This window comes from Anas platyrhynchos, chromosome Z, assembly GCF_047663525.1.
Source record: "Anas platyrhynchos isolate ZD024472 breed Pekin duck chromosome Z, IASCAAS_PekinDuck_T2T, whole genome shotgun sequence".
NCBI classification, from domain to species: Eukaryota; Metazoa; Chordata; class Aves; order Anseriformes; family Anatidae; genus Anas; species Anas platyrhynchos.
In genome coordinates, this window is record NC_092621.1 from 71,936,875 (window position 1) to 71,956,059 (window position 19,185).

At 36.8% G+C, this 19,185-nt stretch overlaps 1 protein-coding gene across 1 annotated transcript in view; it reads left to right on the forward strand.

The window, feature by feature from the left end:
- Positions 1-850: 850 nt before the first annotated feature.
- LINGO2 (leucine rich repeat and Ig domain containing 2) overlaps positions 851-19,185 on the forward strand; it is a 379,180-nt gene continuing 360,845 nt past the window's right edge. The window contains exon 1 of the mRNA XM_038170691.2: positions 851-966. The gene's annotated coding sequence lies outside the window, so the exon portion shown is untranslated. The remainder of the gene's footprint in view (positions 967-19,185) is intronic.

Sequence of the window (19,185 nt, forward strand, 5' to 3'; positions counted from 1 at the left end):
GGGCTGATGTATCTTATCTGCAGAGACTGGTCGAGGTTAGGTAACAGTGAAATAAACATAAAAGAATATGACAGTTTTTACAGTTTTTTGTTTGCTTTTTGGGCCCCAGGTATGCATGCTTTTTTTTTTTTTTTTTTTTTTTTTTTTTTTTTTTTTTTTCCTAAATCTTCAAACAAGCTTGGAGTTTTTAAGGGTGTTAACATTTTGTGTCGGCATTTATAGACTACCCTCTGAAGTGAACCCCCAGTCAGGGGCACCCTTTGATTCACATTGGGAATCCCTTTGATCACATGGGAATGTCAGAACACACCAAATGGATTCATTACAGCTAAACCAAAGCCAAAAACACCAGTTTGAGTACACAGCTAGCATACTCTAAACAGTAACATGCATTCAGTCCATGCACACACTCTAGAGCTAGACCAAAACATAGCTGCAGGTCTTCAGACCCAAAAGTTTTGCCCCACAAGCCTGTTCCTGTACATTGCACTGCTTGCTAATGTAGATACGGAATTTATGCTGAAAAACTAATAATTGTCAGCGTGTCCAGTACAGGCAGACAGACAAGCTGTTCCAAAGTTATTTTTTAGCCCTACCACTTTTCCCCCAGTTTTGCATATTTAAAGTACTTTAAGACCCTGACCTAAACATCATATTGCAATGCAGGCACTGTATTTATTTCCCATGATTATCTTATTTCTGCTTCTTGCCTTGCAATATCTTACATGGCTTTCTTTTTTTAAGTTTCTGTTTAATGAAAAAAAAAAAAAAAAGCAATTCTGAAGGACTAAGAATACTTGATAGTAGAGCTCTTACAGTAAGTTTTTATTTGTACATCTGCTCCATTACTAGGTAGGATGAGAGCTGGGTGGCTGACAGTCTTCCCAGAAAACACATCCTGCTTCAGCCAGCAGTTCCTGGGTTTGCGGTGGGAGTTGCTCAGTAAAACTGTCTGCCTTCTGACAGGTAAGAATTGGTTTAGATTACATTAGGCTAATTTAGGTGATCGTAATGGTTGGTATGAATCAGTTTTGTGGCTCACATGCTGCCAGAATCTCAAAAGAGCAGCCAGACGTTTGAGGGTTTGCACCTGGATTTAACACCTTCCTCAGCCATGTATCTGTCATCAATCTGCATCTGTCCTTTTGAATAGCTTCCAGTTTCCAGGGTGATCCATCCCTCAAATGCTGTTCTATGTCTTACTAAACAGTTTTCTTGTTTCATCATGAGGCAGTTTGTTTAAAGTCATCAGTTGCTACAAAAAGTCATATACATACATATATATTCTAATACTATAATTTATTCTTCAGTTCACTACAGATGTGATTTGGATCTTTCATCTACACAGGTCTGTTGTGAATAAAAGACAAATGCTGTAATGAGTGAAAATATTTATGATACAGAATATTAAACATATCCTTTACCTTCCTACTGTGAGGAAGAGACAGTGTAAGATGAGTATCATCAAGAATTAGATTCAATTTGCCCTTCTCATTGCTCTTCTTTGGAGAATCCCTGTAATTTTTAGATATTGATCAGTCTTCACATATCTCTATAAGTTAGACAAATACATTATTAGTATTTCATTTTAGCAGCCCAGAATGGAAAACATTAAGTTCTATGTATAGTATAAAGATTTATTGATTTTCTTTTTCTCTCTCTAAAATGAACAAGATAGTGGGCCAGGAGAAGAATTAAAAGTTTTGATTCAGTTTGCATGAGATATGATACAGTTTTGTATTATTTTGCTGTTTTCAGGTTTTAGTTCGAGTTTTTGTTTGTTTGTTTGTTTGCTTTTGCAGACATAACTGCAAAAACAGGACATATCTGAAATGTATCTGAAAGGTACATGCTTATTGCTGGAAAAATGTTTCTGGTTTGTTACAAACTAGCAGTACTTTGTCTGTAAGCAGTCTGGTCTTGGCTGGCCCTCCACTGAATGTGGCTCTGTAGACATGGAAATGAGCTGCACTTCTGTCATCCGTTCACCTCTGTTTGGATACCCTCTAAAGCATATTTCAAACTGCCATTCTGTGCCCAATCTGTCAACCCAAGCTAGGTTGCATTAACTGCCTAGAGACTGTTGGAGAGCAGGGATTTTTATTACTTGGTGGACAAATAAATGCTGGCAAAGCTGCTTTGTTGCTTCTTAGTTATACAGTTAAGCACTTTCCACACATTTGTTTGCAGAAGCTTAGTCACTCAATATGTTAATGCATTTCCACAGCGTGTCAAAGAATCTATAGATCTTATTCATTATATTTGGAATATTTCGTTGCAAAAGAGCCAGATGGAAGAAGATGAAATGTATCAGCATTGAATTGGAGAAGGTTGGAAGGAACTCAGTGCCTGACTGCTGTTTTGTTACTGACAAGTGTCCTTAATTCTGTTTAAAAATGTTTCTGAAATATTATCCTTGAGGTTTTTGTCACAATTTGAGGTTCAGCTTAGGGTTTTCCTTATTGTGGTCTCTCTCTACTTCTAGATATCATTTTTGCTTAAAAAGCTTCAAGTGCTCAGGTTCCATGAACCTACATGTAATCATGTATTACACTATTTATGTGTTTATGGTGTGTCTTCCCCCCCCCCCCCCCCCCCCCCAGTGTATTTAGCAATGAACCACTTCTGTCAAAAACTGTACTAGTTCTGGTACAGTAGCCCACATTTTAACATTCATTTGTTGCCATTACAACCTTTCTTAGACTTCTTTCACTTTGCATATAAATGATATGCTCATCCTTTTCAGTGTATACTCATTACTTATATTTCTGTCGTACAGAATTAAAAATTGCAGTCTCTTTGTTGTCACTGTGACTCTGTTTGCTGATGCCCCCAGTGGCAGAAATTTGAACATCTTTTCTGTACTAGGCTGAAGGTGTTTTCAATTTCTCCTCGGTTCTTTTGCCTATTCTCTTGTCACTTTTAGAGGAGCGGGATCTTGGGTTATTTTCCTTTAAATCTCATGCTACACTCCAGTAAAGCATGCACTTATAGCTTGCATGTAAGTGTATATACATGCTTATAACTAAGTACATGCTTAATATACTTGCTGCATTTGGAAGATCAGAATCGTTGATCTGGTTAGTTTCTAAAATGACCTTTATTTAACATTTGGTGGTTCAGAACTGAAATTGCCACTGCTCTTTGTAGACACCAAATTAACAGTGACTTGGTTTACTATAAACTTGATGGGTAGAAACATAAAATAGTACAAATAATGTGGTGGATTATATATTTTATGAAAAGTGAAGCTAGGATGCTGTAAATGGAGGGTGGATGCACCCTGTTAACTTATCAAATGCATGAGAAAAACCCTGTTACTGATTGTAGTCTTACTGTTTTCTAAGTTGCCGTTAAATACTGCATTAGACCAAGTATTAGAAATGAATATACAAATTTGTGCAGTTGATATTAAAACTGAATTTTTACATTCACACAGATAGTGTTTTTCTAATGCTTTCATATTGAAAATGTATTTTTCTAATCTCTTACTCTTTGAATAATAATAATTGGATTGCCAATATTATAATTTGTTGGAGCACTTAGCCAGGATTTAGTTCACAGCATGTGTAGTAGACATTAATCAGTTCATGATCAGTTATAAGGCAGAGCATAAAAGAACCCATTATAAACGTCACCTAAGAAAGAAAACCATGCTCCAACTTCATACTAGAAAATATAATGTTTAAATTCAATCAAAATAGACAAATCTTGTACATTTTTAGACTTGGAGGTCTCACTTCGAAGAAGGATAATCAGAGTGCAAAACCACTTCATATTTGTTTGAACAGTTCCTAGCCTGGGGTCAATATGCTAGTACCTACTGTACGCAAGTATGGCAAATACAGTGATAAACTATGACAAATTGCAACAGGTCACACTGAGAACAGGTCTCATTGATCCTTCTGTAATTTCATTTCTATGGTACTAAACACGTTGTTTTGGCTTTGTGTTAGGGATTGGTGTGTACAGTGTTGCAACAATTTGGCATTTTGCCTGGAGTTATGATCTATATTACTGCTGTTCCTGTCAGAAAGATACTAATCTGGTCTTGTGAGGTGATTCTGCTGTGGGGGTCATACCAACACTGAAGCAGAGGTGCAATTCAATTCATGACCTCCCTCCCAAATTCCTCTTAGGTTGCAGATAGCCTGCTATAACTCCTGACCTCACTCATTGCCTTTGAAGGAACAGATGGCCCAATATTGACAGCTTTGTCTTCTGTTTTAATAACAGATAAGCTGTAATGTAGAAAGAATTTTGGTTAATTCTCGTGAAGGAAAAAAAATAAGTTCTTGAGCTGTGGAGATGCAGAAGAAAAACATAAGGTGAGAAAATGAACATAATTCTTGATAGCTTTCTCTCACATCCACAAAATTCATTTTTCTGTGATAGTCAAAAGCAACAACTTATCAAGCCAACCACCTTCTGATTACTGTCTTTCAGAGGAGGACCTGAGTTAATTCTGTACAGAATTAGGGCTGGCAATTTTTACTGCCCTCTACTTCTCAGTATGCCTTGGGCAGCTGCCTTTGACACTTTGTTGCTCCTTTAATTCTGATCAGAGCAGCCTCGCAAGCACAGCAGCCAACTCTCTCAGCACATTTGGGTGCAGCATGTAGGCTTGTGGAGAGCTCAAAAGTAATCCCTTAATCAACCTGTCGTAGTTATTCTCCTTACCCCTGAACCTTGTCCCTTGTCCCTTAAGCACAGCCCTGAGGCCTTGTGGATGAAGACTGAAGCAGCGATCATTCTCTGTTTAGCCTGATGGGGATGGCGCGCTCTTGCCCTTGCAGGATCATAGAATCACAGAGTCACAGTTTGGGTTGGAAGGGACCTTTAAAAGATCCTTTAGTTCCAGCCTCCCTCCTGTCATGGGTAGGGACACCACCCAGGTAGCTCCATCCAGCTTGGCCTTAAACAATTCTCAGGGACGGGACTTCCACAGCTTGGCAGTTCCTTCCCATGCCTCATTGCCCTTATTGTGAAGATTTTCTTCCCCATGTCTAGTATAAACCTACTCTCTTTTAGTTTAAAACCATTACCCCTTGACCTGTCATTATACTTCCTGATTGAATCCCTCCCTATCTTTCCTGTGGAGCCCCTTTAAGTACTGGAAGGCTGCAAAAGTTCTTCACAGAGCCTTCTGTAGGCTAAACAACACATCTCTCTCAGCCTGTCTTCACAAGAGGGGTACTCCAGCCCCCTGCCAATCTTTGTAGTTCTCCTCTGGACCTGCTCTAACAGGTCTCTGTCTTTCTTTTGCTGGGATCTCCAGAGCTGAATGCAGTACTCCAGGTGGTGCTTCATGAAAGGGTAGTAGAGAGAGAGAATCTCCTTCCTCAACTTACACTTCTGATGCAGCCTGAGATGTGGTTGACACATTGCAGGCTCATATTCACTTTTTCATCTACCCCAAAGATTTTGCCCTAAAGCTCTGCCAGCTCCCCAAGCTCCCTGACCTTTCAGAGTTTTTACCCCTGGGATTCTGCTTTGTCCCTGAGTAAGACAAAATCTGCTTACTTGAAGCCCCATGTCAGTGCTCTGCTACTGACCTCTCTCTGTTTCTCAGAGATCTTGCACTCTTCATTTCATGATCACTGCAATCTCAGCTGCTAGTGACTTTAATCTGGACAGTTCATACTTGTTAATGGACAGTAGACTCAGTTGTGTGTCATGCTGGTTGGCCCACCCAGCACCTATACCAGGCAGTTATCCTCAAGCTCCTAGACAGCTTTTTTGTCCCACCATACTGCTCAAACAGGAGATGACAGGGTGGTAAAACACCTAGGGACAACCAGTGTCAGTGACTGCAGAAACTTTCTCATGTTGTTGAACCTGAGGGGTTGGTCATCTCCCACTTCCTGACAAGTGGTGAGGTTGGTAACACTCTCCTCACCACAGTGTCACTGCTGTCACTGTTCTTTCTTCTGAACCTGACCTCCAGCTTTCACCTGACTTCTTGCATGTCCCACAGAGGGGTCCTGTATATCTACATTGTACCATCACACTGAGAAACACTCCCTCTTCCCTGTCCATCTATACTTAAGGGTTTTTACCTGCCCTCTGCTCACCCCAGTCATGCAAGCTGTTCCACCACACTTTAGTCACTGAAGTTTTGTGGCTGCATGTCAAACTCTAGTTCCTCCTGCTTGTTTCCTCCTGCTTGTTTCCCTACTTGCAGTTGTGCACATACCATGGGCTGGGAGCCTTACCACTCTGTGATACTCGTCCAAAGGTGTCTTTTGCTCCATTGCCCTGCACTCTTTGCTTTCCACCTCTTCTCTACAACCTCTTCACCAGGCTCAGTTGTCCTCTCCTGAATTATTTTTTTTTTTGATTCAAGATTTTCGTCACTGAGGTTTATCTTTATACAAAAATGATACATTCCATATTAGCAACACCAAGGACAGATTTGGGTTTTATACAGTTTTCTCCATCTTACTGGGAGACTGCTGGAGAAGTTGTTCCCTTCCTGCAATATTGCTTATGGCTTCTGAAGTCATGATGACCATCACACTGAGAAACAGACAACAGCCTTGAGGGTCTCAACCTATCATTGCTACGTGAATTTCTGATAGGTTCTGTAGTTGGCTGTATTTCTAATCTCCTGTCTGGTAGTTTGTTTTCATAGTTTAACTTTATTTATTTATTTATTTATTATTTTACCTTTCTGCCAAAATAGAACATTTATACTTCCAAGTTCTTATACAGAATTTGTGTGAATAAGTTTAAGCTCATATGTATTGTCATAACAGTTTTATAATTTAAATTGTGGTCATTGCTATCACGTTCTCATTTTTTTTTTCCATACATACAGTTATGCACAAAGCTTCCCTATATAGAAGCCCTCATGAACAGAATTAATGCTCAATTTGCAGCCAAGCTGGGGACTAAAGTATTATTACTAAATCTTTAATCCTGGAGACTCTAATAAGTATGAATTTTAGAGTTTTCATTTTGAAGTGACATTTACAGAAGTCCAGTGTTGATTTTGTCACTAAAAAAAATTCCAATTTCTTGGGATGTCAGACTATTTGTTAGCTAAATCCCCAGCCTTAGTCAGAGAATGTCAATAGAAAACAATCTAGTCAACTAGCTGTCCCTACAAAATATGCAGTTTCTGCATGCTATTGTTTTAGATGAGACATTTCAGAAAATCTTGAACATTGCAGTCAGGTAGATATTCTCACTAGGTAGTTAGATAAAAGCTATATAAAAATGACTATATCAAAAACTGTGCAGCCCTAGTTTTTTTTTTTTTTTTTTTTTGGGGGGGGGGGGGGGGAACAGGGGCATTAATGGAATGTGAAATATCTTCTGATTTTTGTGGAAGTTTGAGCTGTTTTACAGACAGTCCCAAACTTCAATTTCCTTCTGAATTTGATGTTACTGTTGCAGTAAAGAGTTTGGAGGAAAGATTTCTGGCTTCCATTTTAGATTTTACTTGTAATTTCTTTAGTAAATTCAGGAAAGTTCTTTATTGTTAGATCACTGACGCTACAGATTATACTTAAAAAGATGCTGAAATCAACTTATGTAACTGCAGCTGAACAACTGCTACCAAGTGATAGTATTTTTGTTTTTGGTTTTTTTTGTTTGTTTGTTTGTTTTTCCAGCAAAGAATGGACTTTTGTGAGTTTACGTGTTTGAGCTCAACCTCCATACAGTCTCGCTATCATGCAGAAACTTTCACTTACGTTCATGCATGCTCATAGTAACATACAACATCTGTTTACAAGCTGTTCATGACCTGAAAATGCTAAGCAGTCATAAGATGAAATAAGAGGATGGTGTGTTTCTTGCCAATGTGAATATGATGAAGGCTCAATGTCGTAAGAGAGAAATGAAAATGTCTGGAGCTTCCTGCAGGGTTGTGGATTCTTTCACTATGTAAGCAGAGTAAGGTGTACAAAGTAGTTCAAATACAGTTCTGTTATCAATTGAAAAAAATAGCTAGAATTATTTCAAGTTCTAATAGCATGCTGCTCGTTGTCGATTGCTTCATGAATGCAGTAGGGTATTTCAGACAATAAATTGCTCCCACAATCTTTGCTATAAGTATTCCTTCAGGTATCCTGCACTGAAACACGTTTTTATGGCCCCATAGATGACACGATATATTTCTGTTACTTGGCTGGATGAATCCAGCAGCTCCATGAATCATGCTCCCCATGTAAATTATGAATTGAGAACTTGCCTCCTGCAGTATTTGCTGAAAGGGCAGTCATTCCTGTTGATAATGATTCCTGTGTGTCAGTAGAAATCTGCAGAAAGTGAATGCAGATAGTATAAAAACAATGGGTATTTTAAAAAAGGACTGAATAATAATTTGAATAACTGAATATTTTTAGACTTTGCTCCATGCTTCTCTGTGGAATGAGAGGTTATTTATTTATATAATCACAGAAGAATGGTGAGGAACCATTTATGTAATGTCTGGCAGTGTTGTAATCGCTAATGCTATTATTTTTCATTACTGTGTTTGACAGGTTAGCCAAGTTCTTGAAAATAAATTTAGTTCTTCTTTTGTACAAGCTGTTGTAAACTATGATACGGTCATCTTTTTCTGTGCCTTCCTTTCTATTCTTTTGCACTAGATATATCCAGGTATATCCAGGTGCCCTAGAGTATTTACATGAAAAATTATTCCCATGGTAAGCATGTAGTGTGATGGAATGTTGGTGCAGTTCCATGAAATGGGGTAAGTCAGGTTAATAACCCAGAGCTGCAGAAAGGGGCAGTCCCCTTCCCAAGGTTCTCCCACCCTACTCCTACCTTTCACAATCTACCTACTCAGGTGCTTACATGGTGCATCTTCCAATTGGCTTCTTTTTTTTTTTTTTATGGCTCTGCTAGTCATTAGACTCCTCCATAACCTGACAGTGTCCTGACCCACTTGAACTGTCCCAGCTGGACCACTGAGCTGAGTTTATTCATCAGAGATATTAACAGGGTCTACAGGTGGAAGAAGGCTGGTGACAGGGTCATACAGCCAGGACTGCTGGGGAGCAAGAAAGAAAGAAAAGGGAAGAAGTGGAAAGTGAGCCTGTCCCTTACAAGAAGCCATGGTCTGGTGACCAGCTGCTGGTCAGCTCTGTGTGTTAGCTGGTATGTGCTTGGAGACAACCAGCTGCACCAAGGACATTGCTATTCCAGCTGAGAGCAAGCACAAACTTATCTTGAAACAGGCAAATCATTATTTTAATTTACATCGTGCCAGAACCTACCACTTATGTTTTGACCAAGTAATATATCAGACAGACTTGAATGCCACGATGCGCATTCTCTGTGTCAAACATCAGACAAAATTTCCAATGCTCCTCATGTTCATTTCATGCCAGAGTGAATTGAGATTATATATCCTCCTTTAAAATGATCATGCAATGAGGACTGAAGCAAAATAATTAGTCTTTGTATCTCAGTCAAGCCAGGTTCACCAGAGTCTTGGTGGATTAGCAGGAGACAGTGGTTGGAAAAGACATGTTTTTCAGATGCTGTAATAAATATTTAGGTCTGACAGCAAGTTGCCTTTACTTGCCTTGTAGATAATTCTTTCTGAGGGGAGAATTGAAATCTGAGTTTGTCTCATTTCTTCTGTTTTGCTGGTGGTTCTTCTGTGCATTGTTCCTTATTTCTCTCTATGACCTCTTTGTTCATGCTGTTTTGAAAAGTGAGGAGACACCATGGTTCTGCTTTGTGTTCCACAGAGAATATAAAGGAACACTATATTTTCCTTCTGTTGTAAACACCTTTTCTTCCTTGAAATAACCACCTTTCATTCCCATTATTTATAGTCCATGGCAAATGCATAAAGCACTTCATAGAACACATAAGGCAAAGTCTCTGCACTTCAAAGAGCACTATTCTATCTCAAGCAAGTTAGAGAAAATAAATGAAAATATTGTTAGTAGTCCAAGATCCTAATCCTACAGTACTAAGATTAGAGTGAACCTTGTCATTAATTTAAAAAAGCCAAAAATTAACTCCTAAAGAGTTCTCAGGATAAACCTCAGAAGAGAAGTCGTACAGTAAGTTTTGCTTCTTGTGGTTATTTTAGGAACTATGTAACAGGATTACTTGACAGCTAAAATAAATTATGGATGTTTGAATTTTGACAGACTAGCCTGGACTTCACAAATCATATTTCAGGTCCCAACTTGATCAAAAGTAGACTGTATGGCTTCAGGTGGATTAAAGTCTGCAGCCAGACCTTTAAAAGGAAATTGATACCTCGCTTCTGCTAGGCACAACTTCTCAGTAGGTCTGTGAATCAGTCCTGAGTGCTGATTTTTATTCACATTTTACTACCTTAATCTTTCTAAAATACCTTGTAAAGTTGGAATGTGTATAATTAGTTAGAGTTTTGTAAAGTTGGAATGTGTATAATTAGTTAGAGTTCCTAAAAATTCAAACAGAGATTAGAGAAGATTTTTGTAGTACTGCAAATGGAGGATATTTTGATATGTATATATGGAATCAAAGAAATTAAATCTTTTTGAACAGACTTTGTACCAGTATATCTGTACTGAAGATAACTGAATTAACCTAAGATACAGCAAGGGAGGTGGCTGAAGAAACCTAGGGACCTTGTAGCCCTGAGCAACATGGTCCAACCCCATGGCTGAGCCTGCCCTAGGCAAGGTGTTAGACTGGAGACCTTAAGTGGTCCTTTTGATCCTGTGATATTTCAATGAGGAAAAGAAATATAAAAATCTTGCAGTAATTATTCACAGTCTGAGATGATTAAATCTGCCTGGACATTAAGGCCTGATTTAGGTGCAGCTTACCTAGCAGTATGAGTGCTGCCTGTTGGCTACTCATTTCGCTGACAACCTTTTTCCTCACTGCTCCTTTTAACCATGTTTTGAATTTCTCCAGTACCACACCTAATCGACAGGGCGTTTGCCTTGTTCTTCCACACTTTTCACTATGCTGTTCAGTATACTGCACTTCACATCATGCCTCTCTTTCAGAACCACTGTAGGTTATTGTTACAGCTCTACTAACAGATTTATTATTATTATTTTTTTCATCATGCTTCTTGTAATAATATGTATGATGCTAAAAATAAAACATGGTCTTTGAACTTATATCAGACCATTAAGTAGGTTTTCTGATTTTACACTTGGCAGAAAACCTTAAGACGTGTTCATTTCCTTCCATCCCAGGTTTTGGACCCTAATGTTGGGAGATGTTGGCTTATTGCTAATGCTTACCCCAGGCTCACCGACACAGATAGCTGACTCACTTCTGTGTAAGAAGTTTCACACTTCTCACACTTTTTAATTGCTATGAAGCTCTTCTTTTTTATTCCTCCCAAACATTATTGCACAAAAGAACTTCCACTGGTCATCTTTATTCTTCTTCCTTTGTTCTGTTGGATGTAAGGAGGCTTCCTGTCCTTGGTTGAGTTTCTCTCCTTCAGACAGATAGAGAAACTGAGAAGGATACTTGGGTTGCTTTCTGTTTTGGCCTCTCTAAGTGGCCTCTACATCTGGCTTAAATTTCTAGATTCTATTCTTAAATCTTCAGCAATGAAATGCCTGCCTGGCAGATTCAAATGGCACAAATTCCTGTAAAGGAATTGTGAGTAGGAATTAGCAAATCTCATCACTCTTTATACACAAAGAAACATCTTACATTTTCTATACATTTTAGAATACCCCAAGACAAGTGTATTCTCTATGTAAGTTAACTCCAGCATTTGTTAAAAACATCTATTTTGTGATCCAAAATCAGTTTAGTACATAGTAATCATTTTTTATATTTACACATTTTGTAGAAAATATTTCAACTGTTCAGATGCCAAAGCAACTTGTTTAAAAAAATAATAATTTAAAAAAAAAAAAAAAAAAAAAGGAAGTAGAGTCTCTGAGCTCTATTTGCAAGCAGTCAGAATTTAGACTTTTTTTTTTTTTTTTTTTCCTTTCACATTAAAATGTTTTCAGCAGATTTTCTTTATTTTGGCATATTGTGGGCTTTCAAGCATGATTGGAATTCTGCACAGCGTTGTAGTTCTGATTTGCATGTCCTGTTAGAGACACTATTCAACTGTAAATTAATTATGGAAAATAATGGAACTCTATAATTAAGATTTGGCAAAAGTCAGTAAGTCTCTGCTTTATTGTATTTTATACTTTTTTCAATGTTAAATGAATATGCTTTCATATTTTTATGTGCCTAAATCTGAATCATTCATATATTACTAAATAAGCTACTGAAATGTCTAGTTACATTTGTCTCTGAAAAGTATAACCTTGACTGGAAAGTTAGTCATTCTTTCCAGTTGATAGGAATCAGCAACAGAACAGCAAGAGCATTGCTTGTTACGGTTTATTAGCAATGGAAAGATACTCTTAACAGTGTCAGTCACTGAATCTGAGTTCATTTCTGGTCCTCCTAGGCAATGCGGGGAAGACTATTTCATTTTGTAGCTTTTGCTATCAAGCAAAATTATACCACAAAGGGAATGCCTATGGTTTACCCAAATCATTTGAATTTGATAAAATTACATTTATTTGTCATAGGGAAGACAACATATAATGATATTTTGAAAAATTAATGTTCAGTGTGTTTTAAACACTGTTAGACATCTGAGTTACACTCACAGTAATATAAGCTTCTTAGATCCAGAGATTAAAAACAAAACAAACAAACAAACAAACAAACAAACAGCAGCAACATAAAACCACTTATTTTTACTTATACAAACATTACGCAGATGGTTTGTCTTCTACTCTGTGATGGGTTGTTGTTTCCTGATTTTGTCATGGTGCTGTAACAAAGAATACTGCATGCACAGCTCATACATGTTTCATCCTGCATTTTCACACTCTACAAGAAGTGACATTTATGCATACATTATATGAATAAAATAGTGTTCTTAATATAATACTCTTCTTAGTTATGCAGTGATCTTTAGTTTCAGAAACATAACTGCATTATAACAACTGTCTTTTACCCAGATTTTTTTTTTTGGAAGTAAAGGAATCAAAAATACTGGTTGTATAGATATACACTAGAAACTACTTATTTATTTGTGTAAAAGAATACCAGTTAACAGTGTTTTACTTAAATTTTTGTTTCTGTGTCAAATTGATCATGGATATTAAAAGTTATCAGACTTTTATCATCTTTGCATGGGCTCAAATTTTGTCCCTCGGGATCCAGATATGAGATGTGGAGAATACCGATCCTGTTTCTTTCAGAACTTTACAAGTATCCAAGAAGCTTCAATGCATCTTTGCAAGCAAAAGAGGCAGAAAGTATGTTAGCTTTGCAAAATGTCTTGGCCATGTAAATAGCCATAATAAGTAATCTCTTACAGCTGCATGTTTTGTTACAACAATCTAACTAAAGTACTTAATATATTTTAAGGGAATCACTACATTTCTATATCCTGGCAGCAACCACCAAACTCTTCTTTAAACAATGCTTTTGTTTGTTTGTTTGTTTTTCCTTTTTTTTTTGCTTGTTTGTTTTGTTTTGTTTTGTTTTTGTTTTTGTTTTTGTTTTTTTCCAACCTGTTCTTATACATTCATAATATTAAGGCTCTTTGAAAACAAAGACCTTGTTTACACATACCCATGCCTCCTGTGGTTATTTTTCTGTAGCATGGTTTCTCTAAAATATCACCTGGTCTACTTACTTCCTTTTATACAACAGAAATAAAATGCCTAAATTCAAAGCTAGCATTAACTTACTATCTGATATATCTTCCATTAAAATGCCTTATTCTGAGCCTAGCTGTTCATGCTGTTATTTCAGACTAGACTTCACCCTGCTGAGGGTTCAATTCAATGGAAGCAAGTGTTCACATAGCTTGAAAACAACCTTAGCAAAGTTAAACAGCATAAAGAATGTGGTGTGTACAGATCAAGGAAGCAATATCACCTAAGGGGAAGAGTTCTTAATTTAGGGCTACCCAGTAGTCTGTAACTACTCCCCAGGGCGATCATGAAGTGCTAAATTCAGACTATTAGCATTGGTATTTATGGACTGCCATGTAATTTCTCAATGATACTAAGTGATTAAAACTTATTTTTGGTACATACTAAAGTTTATTCAGTGTGTCAGAATAGTTTCTCTCTGTAATTCTACTCACAGTTTATTTCCTTTAAAATCTGTGATGCATTTGGAGGCATATTTTGAGCATTTTACACTTGTGACTCAACATACCAGATTGTATAAGAAATAATTTACATTTTCATCTGAATACATACCTTTGCCAATAAACATAGTCAAAAATTAATTGTGGTATATAGATTTCTTCCTTCATAAATTCTAAATTCTATAGCTGCTGTTATTCTTCAGCAATTGAAGTAATTCTGCGCCTATTTCTGGGGGAAGGGAAGAGGGATCCTGTCTTTTCTCCTACATCTGAAGTTTCTATACTAAATTCTTTCTGACAGAGAGAAGGAAAAGGGTTTGAAGCTGTGGAGCACAGATAGGCAGAAGACAAGTATTTCAGAGGTTATATATCCTGGTTGTCAAGTCTGAGTTTCACAGACTTAAATTCTCCCAGAACCTTATTAACTTTTAGCTCTCAATAAATGTGGATCTTTACAACACTTTTTTTTTCTTTATCTTCTTAAGAAAAAATGTTGGTTTTCTTATATCTCTTAAATAATATTAATAATAAAAAATCGGTGTCGAACTTCACAAAAGTCTTCTGGAAAATATTCTCTCCTATTGCCTCAGAGGAGAAAAAAGAGAAAAGATGAAATGTCTTCTCTATGCATTTACTGACAAGTCATCTTTATTTATATCACAGAGAATTTTCTCCTCTTTTCACTAAGCCAAATTTTTCTGGAGATAGAAATGTTTTGTTGAGTGCAAGATTCTAGTAAAAAGAATGAATGTAGTATTCCAAGTGATAGATTGCTAATATGTGTGAGTTTATTTATTTATTTATTTATTAAATAGATTCAATATTTTATATAATACAGATTATTAAAGATTATTAAATATTTAATTTCAGTCACTTCATTTGGAGTTAGAACATTTTCATTCACTGAATAGAAATGAAAGTGATTTTTTGGGGACTTATTTATGTGGTAGTTTATATTTCCCACTACAAGTTCAGTGCTGGATAAGGGAAGCAATTCCAGTTCTGATTCTGTTGTGTTCCAGAAGTGAAAAGGCTGCTCTTTGGAATAGGACTTGCCTCTGTGTAAATTGTTTTCACTGGAGGAATTAAATGGCTCTGAGCAGCTGATGGAGGACGTTTTTCCCATTGTCAAATGTTTTTCACATTTAAAAGTATGTCAGACAGGATCAATACAACACTAAGAACCCAGTGCAATGTTTCAGGGAATGAAGAAAATATATATTATTTAATTTACAACTGTTAGGTGATACTGATGACCTGAAAGAAAACATACTAATTTGGCAAAAGTTACATCTTTTTGTTTGGATTGCATATACTGAAACAACAAAAGACTCATAAAATTTCCTGTTAGAGTCTTTGGAACATATATTCTTCAACAACAACAACAACAAATCAAACAAATAAAAAAAAAAAAGAAGAAAAAAAAATAATGAGAAGCCACGTATGAGAATTTTCTTCAGCTGAAATAATGAAAAATCACCTTCAGTTATAGCAAAGTTCATTCAGTTTCTTCTAGTTGCTGACACATTTGGGTAGAACTTTCATCTGCTTCCAAATCCCTTTTTAATATGTCATGCTGATCTTCTGCTTTGCCATTTTTTCATTAAAAACTGGAAGAAAGTAGATAGTTTAAGAGTTGCAAAATTCAGACTATATATGACAACAACCAGCTCTCAAATGATCGTTAGAGGCATATGAGAGTATCATTTTCACAGTACGACAAGATCTATAACATGCAAACCTTCCCTGTACCAGTCAGTGTCATTAAAACTCTGTAGATCTGTCTCAGACTGTGAGCTAAACTTCAGAGCCTTTAATACATTCTTTCCAAGGTCAAGGAGAAAACTTGTAGATTTGGTGTACTAATTGCGTTTCCTCAGGGCTTGAAAACTGTAGGCTTTTCCAGATTTGTTCCATGAATCTATTTCATTTGTAAGTTCAAAGGACACTATAATTGCTGAGGACTTGCTGAAAACCAGATGAAAAAGTTCTCAAGCAGATAATCCCTAATGTTCTCATATTAGTATTAAAAAAGACTGGATAAAAGTTCGCAGATTAGCATTGAATAGAAACTTCAGCATCCTGAGTACCTGAGTTCAGTAGAATTAAGACTTGTGTGCATATTTAAGCATCCCCAGGAACCAGAGCTAGAGTGTATGCCTAAATAAAGCAAGAGAAAAGTTTAAGCCATTTTTCCCAACCTCAATCAGATATCAAGATTATAGGACCTCCTAAGAGATCTCTTGGACTGTTTATTAACTGGTTAACATTTGAAGAAAATTAATACCCACAGAAAAGCTCACTGCATTGTTTTCATCACACGATCATAGCAATTTTTCCATTGTTAACAGTACTGTTTTTCTTCCTGTTTCTTTGTTGTTTTTGTTTTGTTTTGTTTTGTTTGTTTGTTTGTTTTTGTCTTTTGCAATGTGTATCTCTTTCTTCAATCTGGAGTCTTCTTAGTTAAATATTGCCTTAGACATATGACAGTAGCTTCGATAACTGCACTTGCCTTTAATGCATGGTACATCCTGCCTTGTGTTCCCTAATAATACCAGCACCAGTGAAAAAACTCCACTGAAAGATCTATGACAATTTACACAAAGGAAAGAATGTAAATTTCAATTAATACTTGTTTCATATGTCTGCAGGGCTAAATACCATATAAAGCAATTTGTCCCTAATTTTCCAATATAATTAGTTAGGATATTTGCTGTGCTTATAAATAAACAAAAGAAATAAACCCATTCTAAGATCACATTTTCAGGTTCAGGGTGATTCATGCTGGTTTATGTTAAAGGTAATGGATATGAGCTGAAGTCACTGCTTAGATGAACAAAATAAACCTGTGACAGTCTCTTGCAGTAATGTATGTTTGCACCATAACCATCAGGGAATTTGCAGGAGCTGTGTAAATGCAGTAGGGATAGGAATGGGGTCTGCATTTCCTACATGGACTCTCCTAATACCGTGCCTGGAGCACTGGTGGGTAGCAGGGGTTCCAGAGGAATCAGCTCAAGCCCAGTTTACCATTAGTAAGTCCATGAACTCCAAAGTGACTCTGTCTGAAGTCTTTTTCCTCCCTGCACCACGATTCCCATGATTCATTTTTCCAGAGATTGCTTTTGCTGGAAGTTTTTGAGTGCAAGAAAAAACTGGCTATCTTGTCCTCCCAAAGTCAGTTAACTCCTCAGATAATGTTTTGCTGCTGCATTTGCCCTCTGGTACATTAAGTACTTCCATAGTGCAAAGTGTTGTGAAAAAAATCAGCCTACGTTATTCCACTGTACTGGGTCTGGCTGGCATGAGAGAGTGGTGGTGGTGTTTAGCTGCCTAGCATGGTAAAACCACCACATCCACATGCTTCACTCTGCAAAGAAATACTTTCCTGTGGCAAAGGACATGAAAAAGTGAAATATGAGCCCACCAGTTGGTGGAAGTTCTTCTCTATGATCTTCTGTGGGTTCCAAATTTCACGATAGGTATGTATTTAAAACCCTGCGAAAAAGACTTCAGCTGTTTATAAATAAATGTTTATGAATTTATGTAAAAATTGTGGGGGAAGAGTTTATGATCTGCTTTGTTCATATTTGTAGCGTGAAGTTTTAACCTGTACATAGATGAGAGGAAGGTTTTGTAAAAGCCTCTCAGGAATACGAGTTCAATTTTGGGTGGCAGATACAGTCCATTCTCAGAAGTAATATGCTTTAAATAGCCTCTGTATATTCTCTGAATATCTGAATCAGAGAACAATAATTGGAAAAATAAATCACTAGTCCAGATGTTATCAATGACATTTGGTAAAAGTTTTTGATATTCTGGGAGTATTTATCATCTGAATTAAAGCATATTAGATTTTATCCAAACTCTCAGCTCATAATCTGGGTAATATCTCAAATACCATTCAGGCAGAAAACACTTGTAATTCATAGTATGTTAGCTCTTAAAATAATGTTATTCCTATATTGACATACTAAACTCAAACTATACACGCTATATTCACAAACACAGACTAGTTTAAGTGTATATTTTATCTTTCTGTTTCATATGCCCAGATGGTAATCTGTTTGCTTTGGGGTGAATTCATGAAATGAAGCGTCTGGAGTTTAGAGTGTTTTGATTTGCTTGACTAGCTGCACCAAGCTCTTGACTGTGAAACAAAATATTTGCTGCTAGAGCTCTTACCCTGAAACTAATGTTGCCAAAGGGTAAGAAAAGCATAAATGTATTGGTACTCTCTTCCAGACTACTATTCTACTAAGATTACTTCAAACCTTGGGGGCAAGAGCTCAGTTCCCCAATCTGAAGACAAATGTCATGTGTTTTACAAACACAGCCTGCTAAAATGAATCAGGTCTGTACTTGAATCATCCATCATCTTAAAAGCGCAAGGTCAAATAACATTCTGCTTTAGTATAAGAACATTCATATAAAGTTGATTTAGTTATAGTAACAGTTCAATATTCTGTTTTATATTGCTAAAAGATATCAATTACATTACATGTAGATTACAGCTATAAAATGAAGTGCATTTTATGTATGCATGCTGCCTTATTTTGTAAGTGTAACTTTTTTAATTCAGGCACATGCATGTATGACTATGGATAAGGAGAAATCCTGAGTGTGTAAGACAAAAGAGGAAATCTCAGAGACAATTCAAATTTCTTTGTTTCATAGTATGCCAGAGGAGTAGTAAGCAAAGTCAGAAGAATTAGTTCTTCTGTCATTGGTAATTCCCATGGATTTTAGCAGCACTTTGTGTTATCATTAAGCCATACCAGCGGCTCTCAAATTGCTGTGTTTGTGTACCTCTGGCTAAAGTAAATAGCATCCATGGAATTATGACATGTATTTCATACTTTTCTCTGACATAGAGGACATGCAGGTCCACTCTGAATAACAGGTAAAAGATTAAATATGCTTACCCATGCAGGCTAACAAACAGCAGCTTAACTGAAGGATTTGCCCTGACTTGCATTGACTACTGTAATTGGGCACAAGGCCTACTTTTAGGCATTGCTGAAATTACTCATACTGTTTGTTTTTGTCATGAACTTGCCATTAAGATCTGA